A 14,612-nucleotide genomic window follows, 5' to 3' on the forward strand; every position below is an offset into this window, starting at 1 on the left:
TATCTAATTGTCATGATTTTACTCTATTGTTGTCATTTTTAGATATTTTTCTTATTTTGACATTTTGATTTATTATCTCAATATCGATTTTGTTTATTCATGTCTGGTTTGTTGTATTTTCTTTTCTCTGTCATGTGTACCTCACAGGTTATTTTAAATTGTTCGTCATTTTTCGATATTTTTGATTTATTTCTATATAATTTTCCATTTTCAATTAGTTTCATTGAACCATTTTTTTATTTTTTTTCGTATGTCAATTTTTGACTTTTTTGTGTCTACTGCGTTATTTGATGTGTGAATTTTGAGTTATATTTGTTCCATTCTGGTGTTATTTTCGTGCCTTTTGTTCATCTCGTTCATGTTATTCTGGTGTAAAATCGTTTCTTTATTTATCATTGGTGTCATTTTTTTGTTCATTAGTCATGTGATTTCTTTCCGTCTTCATGTATTTTTGTAATTTTTGCATATTTTGTCATATTTTTACCAGCTTAATATAATTTTGTACTTCAGTTTTGCTACTATTTTCTTTCCTTTTTTCTATTTTTGAATATTTTGGTTTTAAATGAGTGATTTTTGTGGCAGTTATGTGCCAGTATGTTATATTTTTATTTATTTGTAAGTTTTGTTTTTGTCATTTATGTCATATTTATTATTCCATTGTTTATTCTCTCATTTGTTAGCCATTTTTATGTCTCGTTTTACTTGATTTCAAGTGTCTTTTTTGTTCAATTTTTTTCATTTAATTTTTATCATTATCTGTATTTTGTTTAACCCGTTTTCGTATCCATACGTTTTTTTTTCTTCTTATGTCATGTTTAGTTAAATTTATCATTTTTTATTTGTGTCACTTTTTTGTCATTTTTTACCACTTGTGACCATTTTTGTATCGTTCGTTATTATTTATTGTTTTTGTTTTTGCCATATATTCAATTCATCGGTTTTGTGTTTTTTTTTAGCTATTTTTGTCATTTTTGAATATTTTATCATTATTGTTATTTTTATTGATTATTTATTTTGACAGTGTTTACACACTTACATTTAATCAGCGAATTCGTTTTTTTTTTTCACCGACTTTTCAACAGCTGGGCGCTCGATAAAACGTTCGGTAATATAAACCACTACCGACCGATCAGTATTCAGATTGTTGTTGCTTTCTGTCATTATTACCGACCTAATTAGTTGCCAAAACCACCGATCAAATCTGTAACTTGTGTAAGACAGTACCGAAAGATCTGTGATGTTTGTTTTTTGTTCACTTTTAATTATTTAAGAAAACCAGAAATATGACGTAAATTTATATTAATATTTTTATTCAAATGTTATTAAAAATTTTAACTATTGAAAACTAAAAAAAAATCAAAAATCGACGTTCGCCGCACCGAATTTGCATGAGTGAAAATCAATTAAACGTCTTTTACTGCTTTGGACTGTGCATGAACTTCACGCCAGTTGTGCTCATAGTTTCAAAGCCGAGGATCTTCCTGATGTGTCCATTAACATGGCGGTGTAAACTATTTACGCAGCATGCGAAAAATTTGTTCTATGCGATCATCTTCTTGCTGAAGTTGTTGGAAAACGTTCTTCATTTTTTTGTCTTTCGCAGGAACTTCAATGTTCAAACGAACCGACTTGACAACCAGAAGAAGAACAACGAATAGAGAAAATTTGACAGCGCTATAGTTGGTCCGGTAGTTTTTTACCAACATTCGGTTAAAGTTTAATTTACCGAACAGTTCAGCAGAAAGTAGAGCAGTATTCAGTAAAATTATTTGTTGAATACAGAAAATATGTAAAGTTATATCAATTTTACAAAATACTCAATATTTTCTCAAACTTACCGATCGAAATTGTACCGAACTTATATTGTCTAATTGAGTGTGTATATTTTTCGATCTTTTGTCATATTTGTTGTATTTTTCAAAATATTTTTCACTCCGTTTTGGCTGTCATTTTTTGATACACTTCGTCGGTTTTGTTCAATATTGTGATTTGTAAATGTTTTCGTCATTCCTACTCTTTTGTTACTTGTGTTGTTTCTCTATTTCATAATTTTTGTCATTACAGTTTTTAGGACTTTTGGTATATTTTGTCTCTTTTCTGTGATTTTTGTGTCACTCCCTCATCATTTTTGTTGTTGTTTGTTATATTTTGTCATTTTTCGGTTTTCTTTCTATTTTGACTATTTAGGTCAGATTTATCATGGTTTCCTTCTTCTGTCATATATTTTTTATTACAATTTGTTTTTCCATTTTTTTGTAATTGTTGTCTGTCATTATTGTTAGTTTTGTTATTTCTTTACTTAACTATCTTTACAGTGTCATTTTTTGTGGCTTCTTGTGCTATTTTCTTTTTTATTCATATCTTTCAACTGTTTTTTTTTTTTATTTTTGAATATATTGGTTCGAGTCAGCGTTACAAAGCGAACGAGAAGCAAAACCTGTCCCCTTCTTTCTACTTGAGAACGAGACATATGCACGCTTCTCAAGTCTTTTGCACACCTTCTTTCGAGATACTTCTTTTTCTTCATGTATTTGCCGGAGTAGCAGCTGTTTCTGCACTGGCACGCAAAAACTCTTTTGTGTTTCTACTCAGCGACTGTAAAATAGTACGCGGGCTCCTGCTAGCGAGTAGGAGTACTCGACTAAAATTGCTCGACTAGGAGGAGTGCTTGAAAAAATAGGCTCGAAAACAAAAAAACTTTTTTCAACTACCCAGTTTTGTTTCGTGCACCGACAGCCGAGAGTTGGCGAAGAGTCTGTAAAGTATCGCATGCTGGATCGTGTAGGGTATCGGACTGCTTTGGTAAATTTTTTACAGCAGTCTAATGCAAAATCAGACAAAGCAAACCGCTACCGAAATAATCCTTTACCCTACTTCAAATTTTTTTTTTGTCCCTCCACAACAATCGCAATGCAACTTGAACCAACTGTCTTCGGCTGGTTGTCCTCGCGAGTAGGGGAGTATACACGAGTAAAAAAGTAGGCGCGCGTGTGTGCATATGATCTCGGGAGCGAATGCGAGCAAGGAAAACAGTGAAAAGGAACGGGAAATAGCTTGAATGGAGGATACTCCAGTGTGTGATATCGGTAGCAACGAGCACCTTATTTGAGGTGTTGCATGCTGTTTATGAGTTAGTCTAATAACACTGGTTTGCGTAAAGTTATTTTTGTATCATTGTTTGGCAGTTTTGTGCCACTTTTGTCATAGTTTTATTTTCATGCCATTTTTCACTTTAATTTTATTGCTATTTTTTTTTTTAATTTTTTTAATTTTTGACATTTTTCAATTCGTTTTGTAACTTTTTGTAACATATTTGTATTAAATTCTTTCTTTTGAAAGACTTTTGAATGAATTTTGTGCAATTTTTGTTTAATTTTTTTGTCATTTTGCTTATATTTGAAATTGATTTTCTTCTTTCATTTTTTTGTTTTAATTAAGTTTTAAATTGTTTGGATATTTTTACTTTTTTCTCTTATTTATGTCATAATTTAATTCTGCTTTGTTGCATTTTTTGTGTGTTCTTGACATTTCTTTATTCTATGTTATCTATGTCGTATATGAAATTTTCAACATTATTCTTATTTGCTTTGTGCCACACTCGGCACTTTTGCCCTTTTTGTGCATTGCATCGAAAAGGACATGTTTTTTTTTAAATTTTTTTTTGTCGTTTTTCTACTTGTTGTGTAATATTTTATGATTGTTTATTTTTCTACTCTTTCCTTTTTAATTTAATTTTAAGTTGTAATTTTTCTGTCATTTTCGTTTAGTTGTCATATTTGTTACTCTAGTTTTAGAACTTTTTGTCATATTTTGTCGATTTGATTTTTTTATTTATACTTATTCTTTTTTAGTTTTGCTAGTTTTTGTCACTCATGTGCAACTGATCATTTTTCCATCTGCTGTCATATGTTTATTTTATCTCTTCATTATTATTGTTATTTTTGTCATTTCTTTTTTTTGTTGGCATTTTTGTATACTTGCAATTATCTTCTTTTTTTTCTTTTATCATTGAAGTATTATCATTGATTCATTTTTAATCGTTTTTACTTCTGCTGTCATGTTTTTATGTTTTTTTTCTTGTTGTTTTTATTTGACTGTATCATTTTTGGTCATTTTCGTTATTATTTTATTGTCATTACTTTTTTGTATGTTAATTTTATCATAAATAAATTTTTGACATTATGTGTCTTTGTTGTGTTATTTTCCTGTCAATGGCGTACCACTTTTGTAATTTATATCAGTAATGTTCATTGCGTTTTTTGTCATTTTGCCTTTTGGTTTATTATTTTTTTCGTTTAGTTTGTCATTTAGTGCCATATTCGTTATTTATTTTAGATACTTTTTCTGGCAATTAAATTTTTTTATTTCAAAACTATTTTAAAATATTTTATAATTTAATGTCAAATTCTTATCATTTTTATTTCATATTTTACTTTACTTTGTTGTCATTTTCATCATTGTTTGACATTCATTTTGAATTTTTGTCATATTTGATTATTTTTGTATTTTACTCATGTTATGACCTTCTTTCTTTCGTATGATTTTTATATATTTTTGAGCTATTTTTGTTTTTTTTGTGTGTGTACTTTTTTTCGTTATTTTTGTATAGTTGTTGTGTCATTTATATATTAATTTTTTGTGTCAGGTTTGTAATATATTTTTTTTCTTTGTTGTCATTTTCTATTGTTATTGTCAGTTGTACCTTTCAATTTTTGTGGAATTTATGGCAAATTTGGCATTTGGAACATTTTTGGAAAATTTCCTAATATTTTCAACAGGTTTAACATGTTTGACTTGGTATTATGTTCTGCTTTTTCAAAGTGTTTACTGTTCCACATAACTTGCATTTTTTTTTTTCAAATTTAAGTTATCATTTTTGATATTTTCAACGTTCTTGACAATTGTGGCGTAATGTGATAATTTGTGACTATCCGTCATTTATCACATTTGTGTTGCTTTTGTAACTTTGTATGTGACATGTTTAACAGTTTTTTTTTCTATTTATTATAATAACATATTTATTTTATTTTATGCTCCAATTTCTATTTATTTTATTCTCATTCGATATTGATTATTTTATTGTTATATTTCGCATATTTTTCGTAGTCCTGTCTTTCAATGTCTTATTTATACTGTAAAAAAAACTACATCTTTACCTCAAAATAAAAAAACGATACTGCGTCTAATTATCTATTTATAATCTGCTAGAGAACAGTAACTTCCAACTAGTACCACGTATAATAAAGCAAATAGTTCAAGTACTGAAAACCCCTACAGATGCTTATCCACTTGTCTGTGCATTCTGACGTCAAGCGCTGTCACCAATGGTGGTGATTTCGCATGCTTCATCAACTCGTAGCGTGTAAACAAAATGTAACATGACACGATAATAAACTCCGCAAGAAGAGGCACCACTCGAGAGCAACACAAATATCTGTTTGCTTACGGATTTTGATTCCCTGACAAGCTCACTTGGCAGAAAGTAAAATGAAAATCTTGAAAGCGGTTGTTTTCGTACTGTTAGTTGTTGAGTACATTTGAATGAGAGTGCAATTTAATTTGCATTTTTATCATTCTCACACCTACTCGTGCGGGCAAGCGGTGAATATACGATGACGTTTATTATTCTTATCTCATTTAGAATAAGTAATTGAGAATATGTAATACGATGACTGTGAACGCACTTCAGTCCCCATTTCATAGCAGTAGGCTATGCTGTTCGAAGTAAACCAAAACAAACTTGTCAAAAAATAAATAATTTAGGGACAGCGTTTACTAGCCTGCAGATTATTTACGTTTATATTACCATTCCAACGAGGCAATAAAATCTGATTGGGCAGTAATCAAACAAAACAAAGCAAAAGCAAGAAAAAGGAAGAGTCAATTATCATCGTGTGAGTAAATTGAAATTTTTCCCCTCGAACCGGTTCATCTATCATCGGATCGCTGGCTACAAATGGACCCGAATGAGCAAACAGTATAATCAGCCCGCGCTGACAGCAGTGGAGTGGAAAAACTGCCAGGGCGGTGAAAATGGAAAGCTACTGCCGTTCGATGATGCTAGTAACGTAGCGTGGCCCGCCGGTGCTCGCCGTTGCAGCTAATGATAAAATTATAAAACCGATAATGTGCAATAATTTATAAGATAATGATCGTGTGGAAACTAGTGGAGCCTGCGTTTGGCGCAGGACGACCCCAAGAAGCGACAGCGGCGAAATTAGCCGGCCGTTTTCATACCGGTTTGCGGCAGCACCACCCCGGTCAAAAGGGAAAATGCGCGAAGGGGTGGTGGGACTTTCGAGCATCGAACATCGGTCCACGTCGGAAAGTCATTTCGTAATTTCATACCAATTCGAACCGTGCGATTGTTATTGATATGTTAGGGCGTTCCTGTGGCGGTGAGCTTTCCACCTGTCCGCGGGGTTGGTTATTAGTGATAATAAACAGCGTCTGCGTAATCACGCATGAGTTTCCCATTATTATGATAAAATTGTAGTTTCTTTTTTATTTTGTCTTTTCTTGCAGAGGAACGGCAGCGGCCTGTCGCTTACATTGTTAGACGCGCAGAGCGAACGAATTTCACCTGCGCGAATATATTATAGGCCAGACGGTAAGTTGCCATCCAATTAGCGAAAAGAAGAGGAAGAGTTTTCCGTCTCTGAAACGTACCAAATTAATTGATTCCGATGAAAACTTGGCAATGACTTTTGCTGTCGGTGTATGATTTCGAACTCCATAATTTTATGTTTTCCAATGCATGCTGGAAAGCTGGCTGCACACAGATTTATGCATGCGAGTTACTTTCCCATTTTTCACCACTCGACTGCCCGAAATGATTCCATCCATGACGTCAATAACAGCTTTACCGGATGTTGAATTAAATTTTGGATAGAGTTCGGATAGGCTGATTAAAATTCTTCAAAACTTATAAAGTACAAAGTAAAGTTATAAAGTAAAGTTTACGTCGGAAGTAGCTTCATATAATCATTGGCTAAGGAATGAAAATAATTCCTACTTATTACATGAAATAATACTGCGACATGGGTCACGGTTGCGGTACACTGCCCCCGGCTGTTCACGGTATGTGTGTGTGTGGAAGATGATGGTCAAATCAATTCCAACGACTTTGCTGATTGACAGGTGCTTCGCAAGAGCAGAAGGTGAAAAGAGAGAAAAATAAGGCGAACCGAATTCGAACTTGGAACGTGTTCGTGTACGGCTTTTACCAGTAGGTAGTTCGTCATTCATATCCCATCCATGTTCGTGTCGCTGATAAGGTGCTGTGGAATGCAGAGCTGCCCCGACCAGGCCCATGTTGGGGGTTATTCCGATAGGGATCTCTCTTTCCATTCTCTCCTCTTCAGTTACCGTGCCCGTTCTGCAGTCATATCGCGACGATCGGTTTGGGTCTAGTTGATCTAATTATCCGGAATCAATATCAACACTCTGAGATGTTTGTGTTTAATTAGAAAAATATGAAATCCTATGATTTTTTTTCCCTGAAAAATGGATTGATGGGTGATGGAAAACCACCCACCGCTGCCACCTTTCAGAAACCTTTTCTGGTACACCCTTAGAGCTGAACAGACTAGTCAGAAACTTGTGGTCTGTCGTGAGATGGATGGCCATCGCTACCTTCTACATCACATCAACTTCATGCTTTCGGAACATCCTCGAAGTAAATGAAATGAGTCATTATCGGGAATTGACTGCCAGTTGTCTGTCCAAGAAAGCTTTATATCTTTTTTCAAAAGCTCGTACAATGGTTTCAAGCAAAGCGTCAAACTCGAACAAAACTTGGTATTGTAATTCGCTAGGCTAACGAACCCTCAAACTTTCTTAACTTCTGCCGGGGGTTTGGCATAAATTATCGATTTCACCTTCTCTGGATTCTTATTTAAACCACTTTGATAAAAAGCTTTTGAAGCAGCCCAACTTACCTTTGAAAACTGTAGTGCGTCTGTCCATCAACGGCTTCAACTGAACCTTGTAATCATGTTTTTTCCTCCAAATCGGTATTCAACAGTTGCAAAGAAAACATCAAATCATACAGATCCTTCGAGGTAGCGTTAACCAGGCATTCAGTGCCGATCTAGAAATGAACGGGTAGAAATAACTTGAATAAGTACCATAACGGGTGGGAGCACATCGAGCTTGTGATCAGCATAACTGACCCTCGGGCATTGTTTCTGACCAAACGGCTTCTTCTCGTTCATGAAAGGCTTCGATTCCTTTGTAGGACAGTCTTGGCCACCAGTTTCTTCAATTGTTTGGACCTTTCCGTAATCGTTTCCGCATCACCTTGCCGGACTTCCAAATATCGTGCTCGCTCTCGAAACACAATAAGCGTTCGGATTACTGCTTCAGTCCCACCGCCGACATAGGTGTCGATGGTTGTGAGGTGGCGTGATCCACTCACAACCAACCCAACTGGTCTAGATTCAATCCTAGCCGACACCGGGAGATTTTCTGAGGCGAAAATCTCTGGGATCACGCCTTCCATCGCATGAGGAAGTAAAGCCGTTGGCGCCGGTCCGTTAATAAACGTGTCGTGAGTTAGGGTCCTGAGTGTGGAGTCGCCTCCCTGGGCGTCGGTGATTGGCCACAACGGTGGCGGAACTAGACCGACGGAAAATAAAATATGCTGTTTTTGTGCATCAAAGGTGAGTTTTTATGATACATATGAGTGCGGATATTGGAATCAAAACATTATTATACGTATGAAAATGTTGACTGGGTAATCTTGAGAGCTGGGGTGTTTCGTAGCCGCAAGGTTACAGAGTCCGCTTTGGTAAGCGGGTGGTCGTGGGTTCGAATCTAAGTAGAATAAGGCCATTTGGTTGTCAAAGGACTTCAGCATGGATTTATTCTCAGGCTTCCCACCACGTACTTTTCCTTCAATCTAAATTCTGCAGTACCTCTGTCGAGTCTCCTTCTGTCAAAATAAGTCCCTATAATAATAAAGCTGGTTTGAGTAACGTATGAAAGTTCTCTCCAGGGTATTGTAATTATACGATATTGTTAGGATGGACAGAGGCTCGGTATAGTAGAACAGTAAGCTTGAAACGGAAAGGTAAAACTTACACACAAGCACGGATATGAACGATACGCGTATCACTTACTTCAATAGTGAAACTGCCAATTATATGAAGTGCGGAGTACAGAAAACACTTGGGCAATATCACAATAGATCTAATATCTGGTCGCAGTGATGAGTCCATACAGGAAAAAAAAAATCTTGAGAGCTACGTTATTAGCAATTTCGATGTCCATCCCTCTTAGGCAGCTGCTAAATTGCATCGTACGCCTAGTACTAAGATCACAGGTTTTTTTTAAATTATATATAAATTGTCAGTAGTCAGATTTGGCTTTCTTTTTTCCTGAAAATGGTTCCATAAGTTCATCCGTAACCTAGCCGAAAATATCCAATTAGTATATACCTGTAGGTCACTTGACGCATCAGATATCCAAATGCCAACATCGGGAAGAATACGTTGCTGGATTATATCAGTTATCATTTTCGATAACGGTTGAAGGAACGATTTCTTCAAGTACAGGATGCAAATTACCAAACGATTTTCTTCGTGAGTTCTTGGTCTCATAATTCAGTAATGTTGCTATGGTTATGTTCATATTTGATTGTGTCAATGTATTCAAATATAGTAAAACTTACCTTTTATTGTTTGAAATAAATGAAGAAAGCAACAAATATTTAAGAATTTCCACTATAAAAACACAAACACTGCAAGGTTTACGATACCACGTGTTAATCCCGAATCAAAATGACAGATAATAAATGGCCTACTTGGATCCTTTCCATGAATAGTTGTATCCAATTTTTGTGAAGTAGGCCTGATTTTGGCCACTTTTGAGTTATCATCGGGAATCGACTTAATTGTTATCATATTCATAAAATTCATAAAATTTAAGTTTCTGAAGGGATGTACGCAGAGCCGGATTTAACATTTTTGGGGCCCCCACAAAACGAGAAAAAGTTCTTTTCTCAATCAAAAATGAGATTCAATCAAAAGTTCAATTTACAGTAAGAAAATTTGAACAGACCATTTCAATCTGAAACTTTCCTTCGGTGTTATTTTTTCGCGAGCGCCAATATCACAACCACATCCATAAGATTTCACCTTCGATTCTCTTGGAATGACACACATTAACACACCATTTGATTCAAACCAGCGCGCATGGGAAATCAAGCAGGAAAGAAGATAATCCACAAGTTTTTTTAATACATTGCTGTTGATTCCGAAAATAAGTTTACCTGTCCGAATCAGGGATACTAGATTTGCGTTGCAAAATGCAGATTTTCAGAGTCCGTGTGCAGATTTTATTGACCTGCAGAAGTGTGTAGGGGTAAACAGGGTAAGACCGCCCTGCGGGGTAAGACCGCCCACTGTAGTTTTACTACCAAGTTATAAAATAATTGAAAAATTTCTTCAACGTGTCTATCACAGTATAATTACATAACATTTTGCACATTTTTCTGTTTTGATAGTGCGCGAACGGTCGCAGAAATAATCAAAAACAACCTTTCAGCTGGCAACCAGTCAATGCGCTATTGTTTTGCGGTAACGGGACTTAAGGTTTTTCTGTTTAAAAATCTATTGTTTTGTTCGTGAATATACGTTTAATCGTTTGCCTGAATCTATCTTCTTTCGGAAATATCGAAGGCCGTGAGTAATCTTGTAATTTTGACTACTTTTTCGGTCAAATATGAAAATGTTCCACTGGGGGTAAAGTCGCCCACTATACAAGGGGTAAAACCGCCACCTATACAACTGCTTGTTGTTTTACTTCAAGACCCGAATGCCTCGACACTACAAATGGAATATTTACAGGATCAGTAAAACAACTTCAAGCCACATAAGACATCGATGTTAATCAACCATTTTCTATTTGGTTGAAGCTTTTCTAGTAATATATTTTAATAAGACTTATTTTTGAAAATAGTAAACCTGTGTGAAAATGGTGTTAATGAACCAAAATAATTTTAGAGACATGACGGTTTGTTTGATTGGTATGACGTCTCCGGCAGAATTGAAAATAGTAGTTTTTTACTTCCGAAAAAAATACACACTCTAAAAAAATTTTAAGAAAAGATATAAAAATAGAATTAAAAATATATTTTTTTTTCAAATTTATTTGAAAAAATAAGTTTTTGCCTGTAAAATCTACAAAAGGTAAGCTAAAATTTTATGGTTGTTGGATCATGGAGTAATAGAAATATTAATAGCTAAATTTTTGTGAAGAATTTTTTTTTTTTTGACGGTTTGTTTGGTGTATAGAGTTGTTGATAATTTTGTTCTTCAAAAAAAAACATAGAAAATTGAAAATATAAATAAACGAAAGAATAATTATTAGTATTTTTCTATACATTATAAGTCTTCAAAAGAATTATACAGACAGGTTTGATGAGTTTTAAATTTTAGCTTAAAGATAGGTATATTATGAATTCAATATCTTGAAAACCCCCAATTCTGAAAAATCTATTTATTTTGAAAACCAAAAAAGTTACCCAAACATTGATTTGAACTTGAATAATCAGAAAACAAAATAAGTTGAAACTTAGAATTTTTTTTTTTCAGATTTTTCACAGTGTATATTTTATTTAAAAAGAAAAAAAAATACCATCCACAACTTTGTCAGAGACACTATACCGATAAAATCAACCGTTTCGGCCCTAAAAATATTGTTTATCCTCAAAAAATGGTGGGCGATCTTACCCCGCTGGTGGGCGGGCTTACCCCGCATGAAAAAGATCTGCACATTTTCAATGAATTTTTAAAAATTGAAAAAAAAAACTGGAAAATAAACAAAAATATTTCAGTTCTTATTTTTTAAATGCGGGTATTGAATAGAAGAACCTCTTAGCGAAGAAAAATGAAATTGCAGCCGCAACTTTTTTTTCTATAAACAGAATTGCTCAAGGGGGCGGTCTTACCCCGCTTACCCCTAGTTTTTTCCTAGGTTCTGTAGATTATTGCCAGCGTAGCCTTATATTTGCGCAGTCTTTCTCAAATTGTGTGCAAATTTTTGCTTGCGGATCGCATTTTTATTCGAATTACGGTAGGTTTTTATTTTTCAGATATCAAGAAAAAAATTCCGGATTTCGAGCAGTTGCATACATTTATTTATTTGAGCCTAATGATCTCGAACGCAACTGGAGAAAGATCTTTATCGAAGATGAAACTGATTGAAAATAGGTTGCGTACGACTATGAAAAAGTGAAAGGCTGTCAAACTTAGCATTGTTAAGTTGAGAGTACAATATTCTGAAGGAGCTGAATGTTGATTATTCAATCAATAAGTTCTCTGCAAAAAAAAAACTCGTAAGAAAAAATTCTAGCAAATTTTTGGTAACTTTTCAATGAGAAATAAGTGTTTTTAACTCGTACGATAGAAAAACGGGTTTGTTTTATTCTGGGGCCCCCACTGTAAACTGGGCCCCGGGCCCCCACAATCGTAAATCCGGCTCTGGATGTACGTGATCGTTGTGTGAGCAGTTCGTGGTGTGGCTCAACGGAAAATCCTCGCGTTTAAAGCTCCTAATCATTGCTTTTCTTCCCGTGACACCACTGATTGATGCCAATATTACTGTTGTGAAGTGAAGTCTCGCTAATATACCCGCTTGTTTCTGATAATTTATCTGAAATATTTTACTATAAATCGTGACTACCACTACATCAATAGTGTTCATTCTATTGTCAGTACGCTTACCAACTATCAAAAAAATTCATCCGATCACAACTGTCACTGCTGTTTATTACATCTCAATGACGTCACGCAACACGGGTAGAGGTAAGACTGCTCAATCTCTGCAGCCTTCTGGAATAGGTGACGGGAATTCGGTTACGAAACGCTCCCGTGAGGATCTAGATCAAGTAGGCGAACAAGACCAGGCCCTGACGCTTGACGATATAATGAATCGTATGCAGATGCTTTTCGAAGAGACCAACAGGAAAATCGATCGCTGTCAGGGTGAGCTGCGCAAAGATATCGATACTCTACGCTGCGAAGTGCAACAATTCAAGAATGACTGCCGTGATGAAGTAAACAAACTAGCTGCTTCTGTTTCCACTGTGCGTACCGATGTGTGTCTCAACAAAGAACGTATGGCAGTAAACGAAAAGGCAACTGATCTGCTGCTTTCGGGAGTGCCCTACAATTCTACTGAAAACTTGGATAGTTTTATTATGGCTGTTTCGAAAGCGCTGGGGTACACTGAGCAGGAAATACCGTTGATTTATGCGAAACGTTTGGCCCGATTACCTATACAGGTTGGTTCAACTCCTCCCATCATCATGCAATTTGCATTCAAGATTGCTCGTGAGGACTTCTATCGGCGCTACCTGTGATCGAGAAACCTTTCGTTGTTGCATCTGGGATTTAGCGTAAATCAGCGAATCTATATCAATGAGAGTTTGACTGAGCTAGGACGGAAAATAATAGGTGAAGCATTGAAGCTAAAACGAGATGGGAAACTACATGCAGTATTTACTAGAGGTGGAAGTGTTTACGTAAAGACTGCAATGGATGCCGAGGCCATACCCGTTCATCGTTTGGACCTGCTACCGAAATAATATCCTTTCCCTATCGATATTTTTTTTCCTTCCAATTCAAATCCATGTTTCCGCTCCTGTTTTTCTCCTTGAATTATTCGCCTCTTAGAAGTTCATACTATTTATACCCTTCCATTTGCTCTTCGATTTCCTTCCCAGTTAATTCCGTGATTGCCTTCCTTCGATATCCTTGTTTTCTTCCCTCCTGAAAGTTATAATCATAAATGGAACAGTTGAAATACGTGTCGCCCGTTAAACTGGAGGATAGGAACTACGGTTGTTGTTGGAGTTGGTGTTGCTGCTGCTGCTACTGCTGGTCAAGGTTGGTGCTGTTCGTTGCTGCTGATGGTGGCTAAACTCAATTATATTTATACTCCGTATGAGTCATGAAAATTTGCTAAGGAATATTTGTATGAAAATGCATTGCAAGATATTGAAATTTCGTTCACTATTCAAATCTAAATCTAAATTACTCAAATTGTCCCATGCTGTACATACTTTTCTCTGCCGAATTACGATTTCTTCGAATGCTAGCTAACCAAGGAAATGTCCGGTCAAACAGGGTAGATTCAATCATCCCTCGTGCTGTGATGAACAGTGTGTTGAATTCAAACAAACTCAACGTTTGTCATGTTAATGTTCAAAGCTTGTGTGCACGACAGCTTACCAAATTTGATGAATTTAAAGTATGTTTCTCTGACAGTAAAATAGACATTATTTGTGTTACCGAAACTTGGCTTACAGAAGATATATCAAAAAAGTTGATAGAAGTTGATGGTTACAATATGATACGCAACGATTATATTGCGCAATTATTATATTGCTATTGCCGTGGTGGTGGTATTTGTATTTACTACAAAAATGACATTAGATGTAAATTATTATCATCATCCGAGCTTCTAGCAGGAGCCCATTATTCAAATATCACCGAGTATGTGTTACTTGAAGTAAACTACAACCACAATAAATTTCTTTTAGGAACTTTCTATAACCCTCCTTGTTCGGACTGCGCAGATCTATTATCCGACAAATTGACAGAGTA

This window comes from Wyeomyia smithii, chromosome 1 (genome assembly GCF_029784165.1).
Source record: "Wyeomyia smithii strain HCP4-BCI-WySm-NY-G18 chromosome 1, ASM2978416v1, whole genome shotgun sequence".
Taxonomy (NCBI): domain Eukaryota; kingdom Metazoa; phylum Arthropoda; class Insecta; order Diptera; family Culicidae; genus Wyeomyia; species Wyeomyia smithii.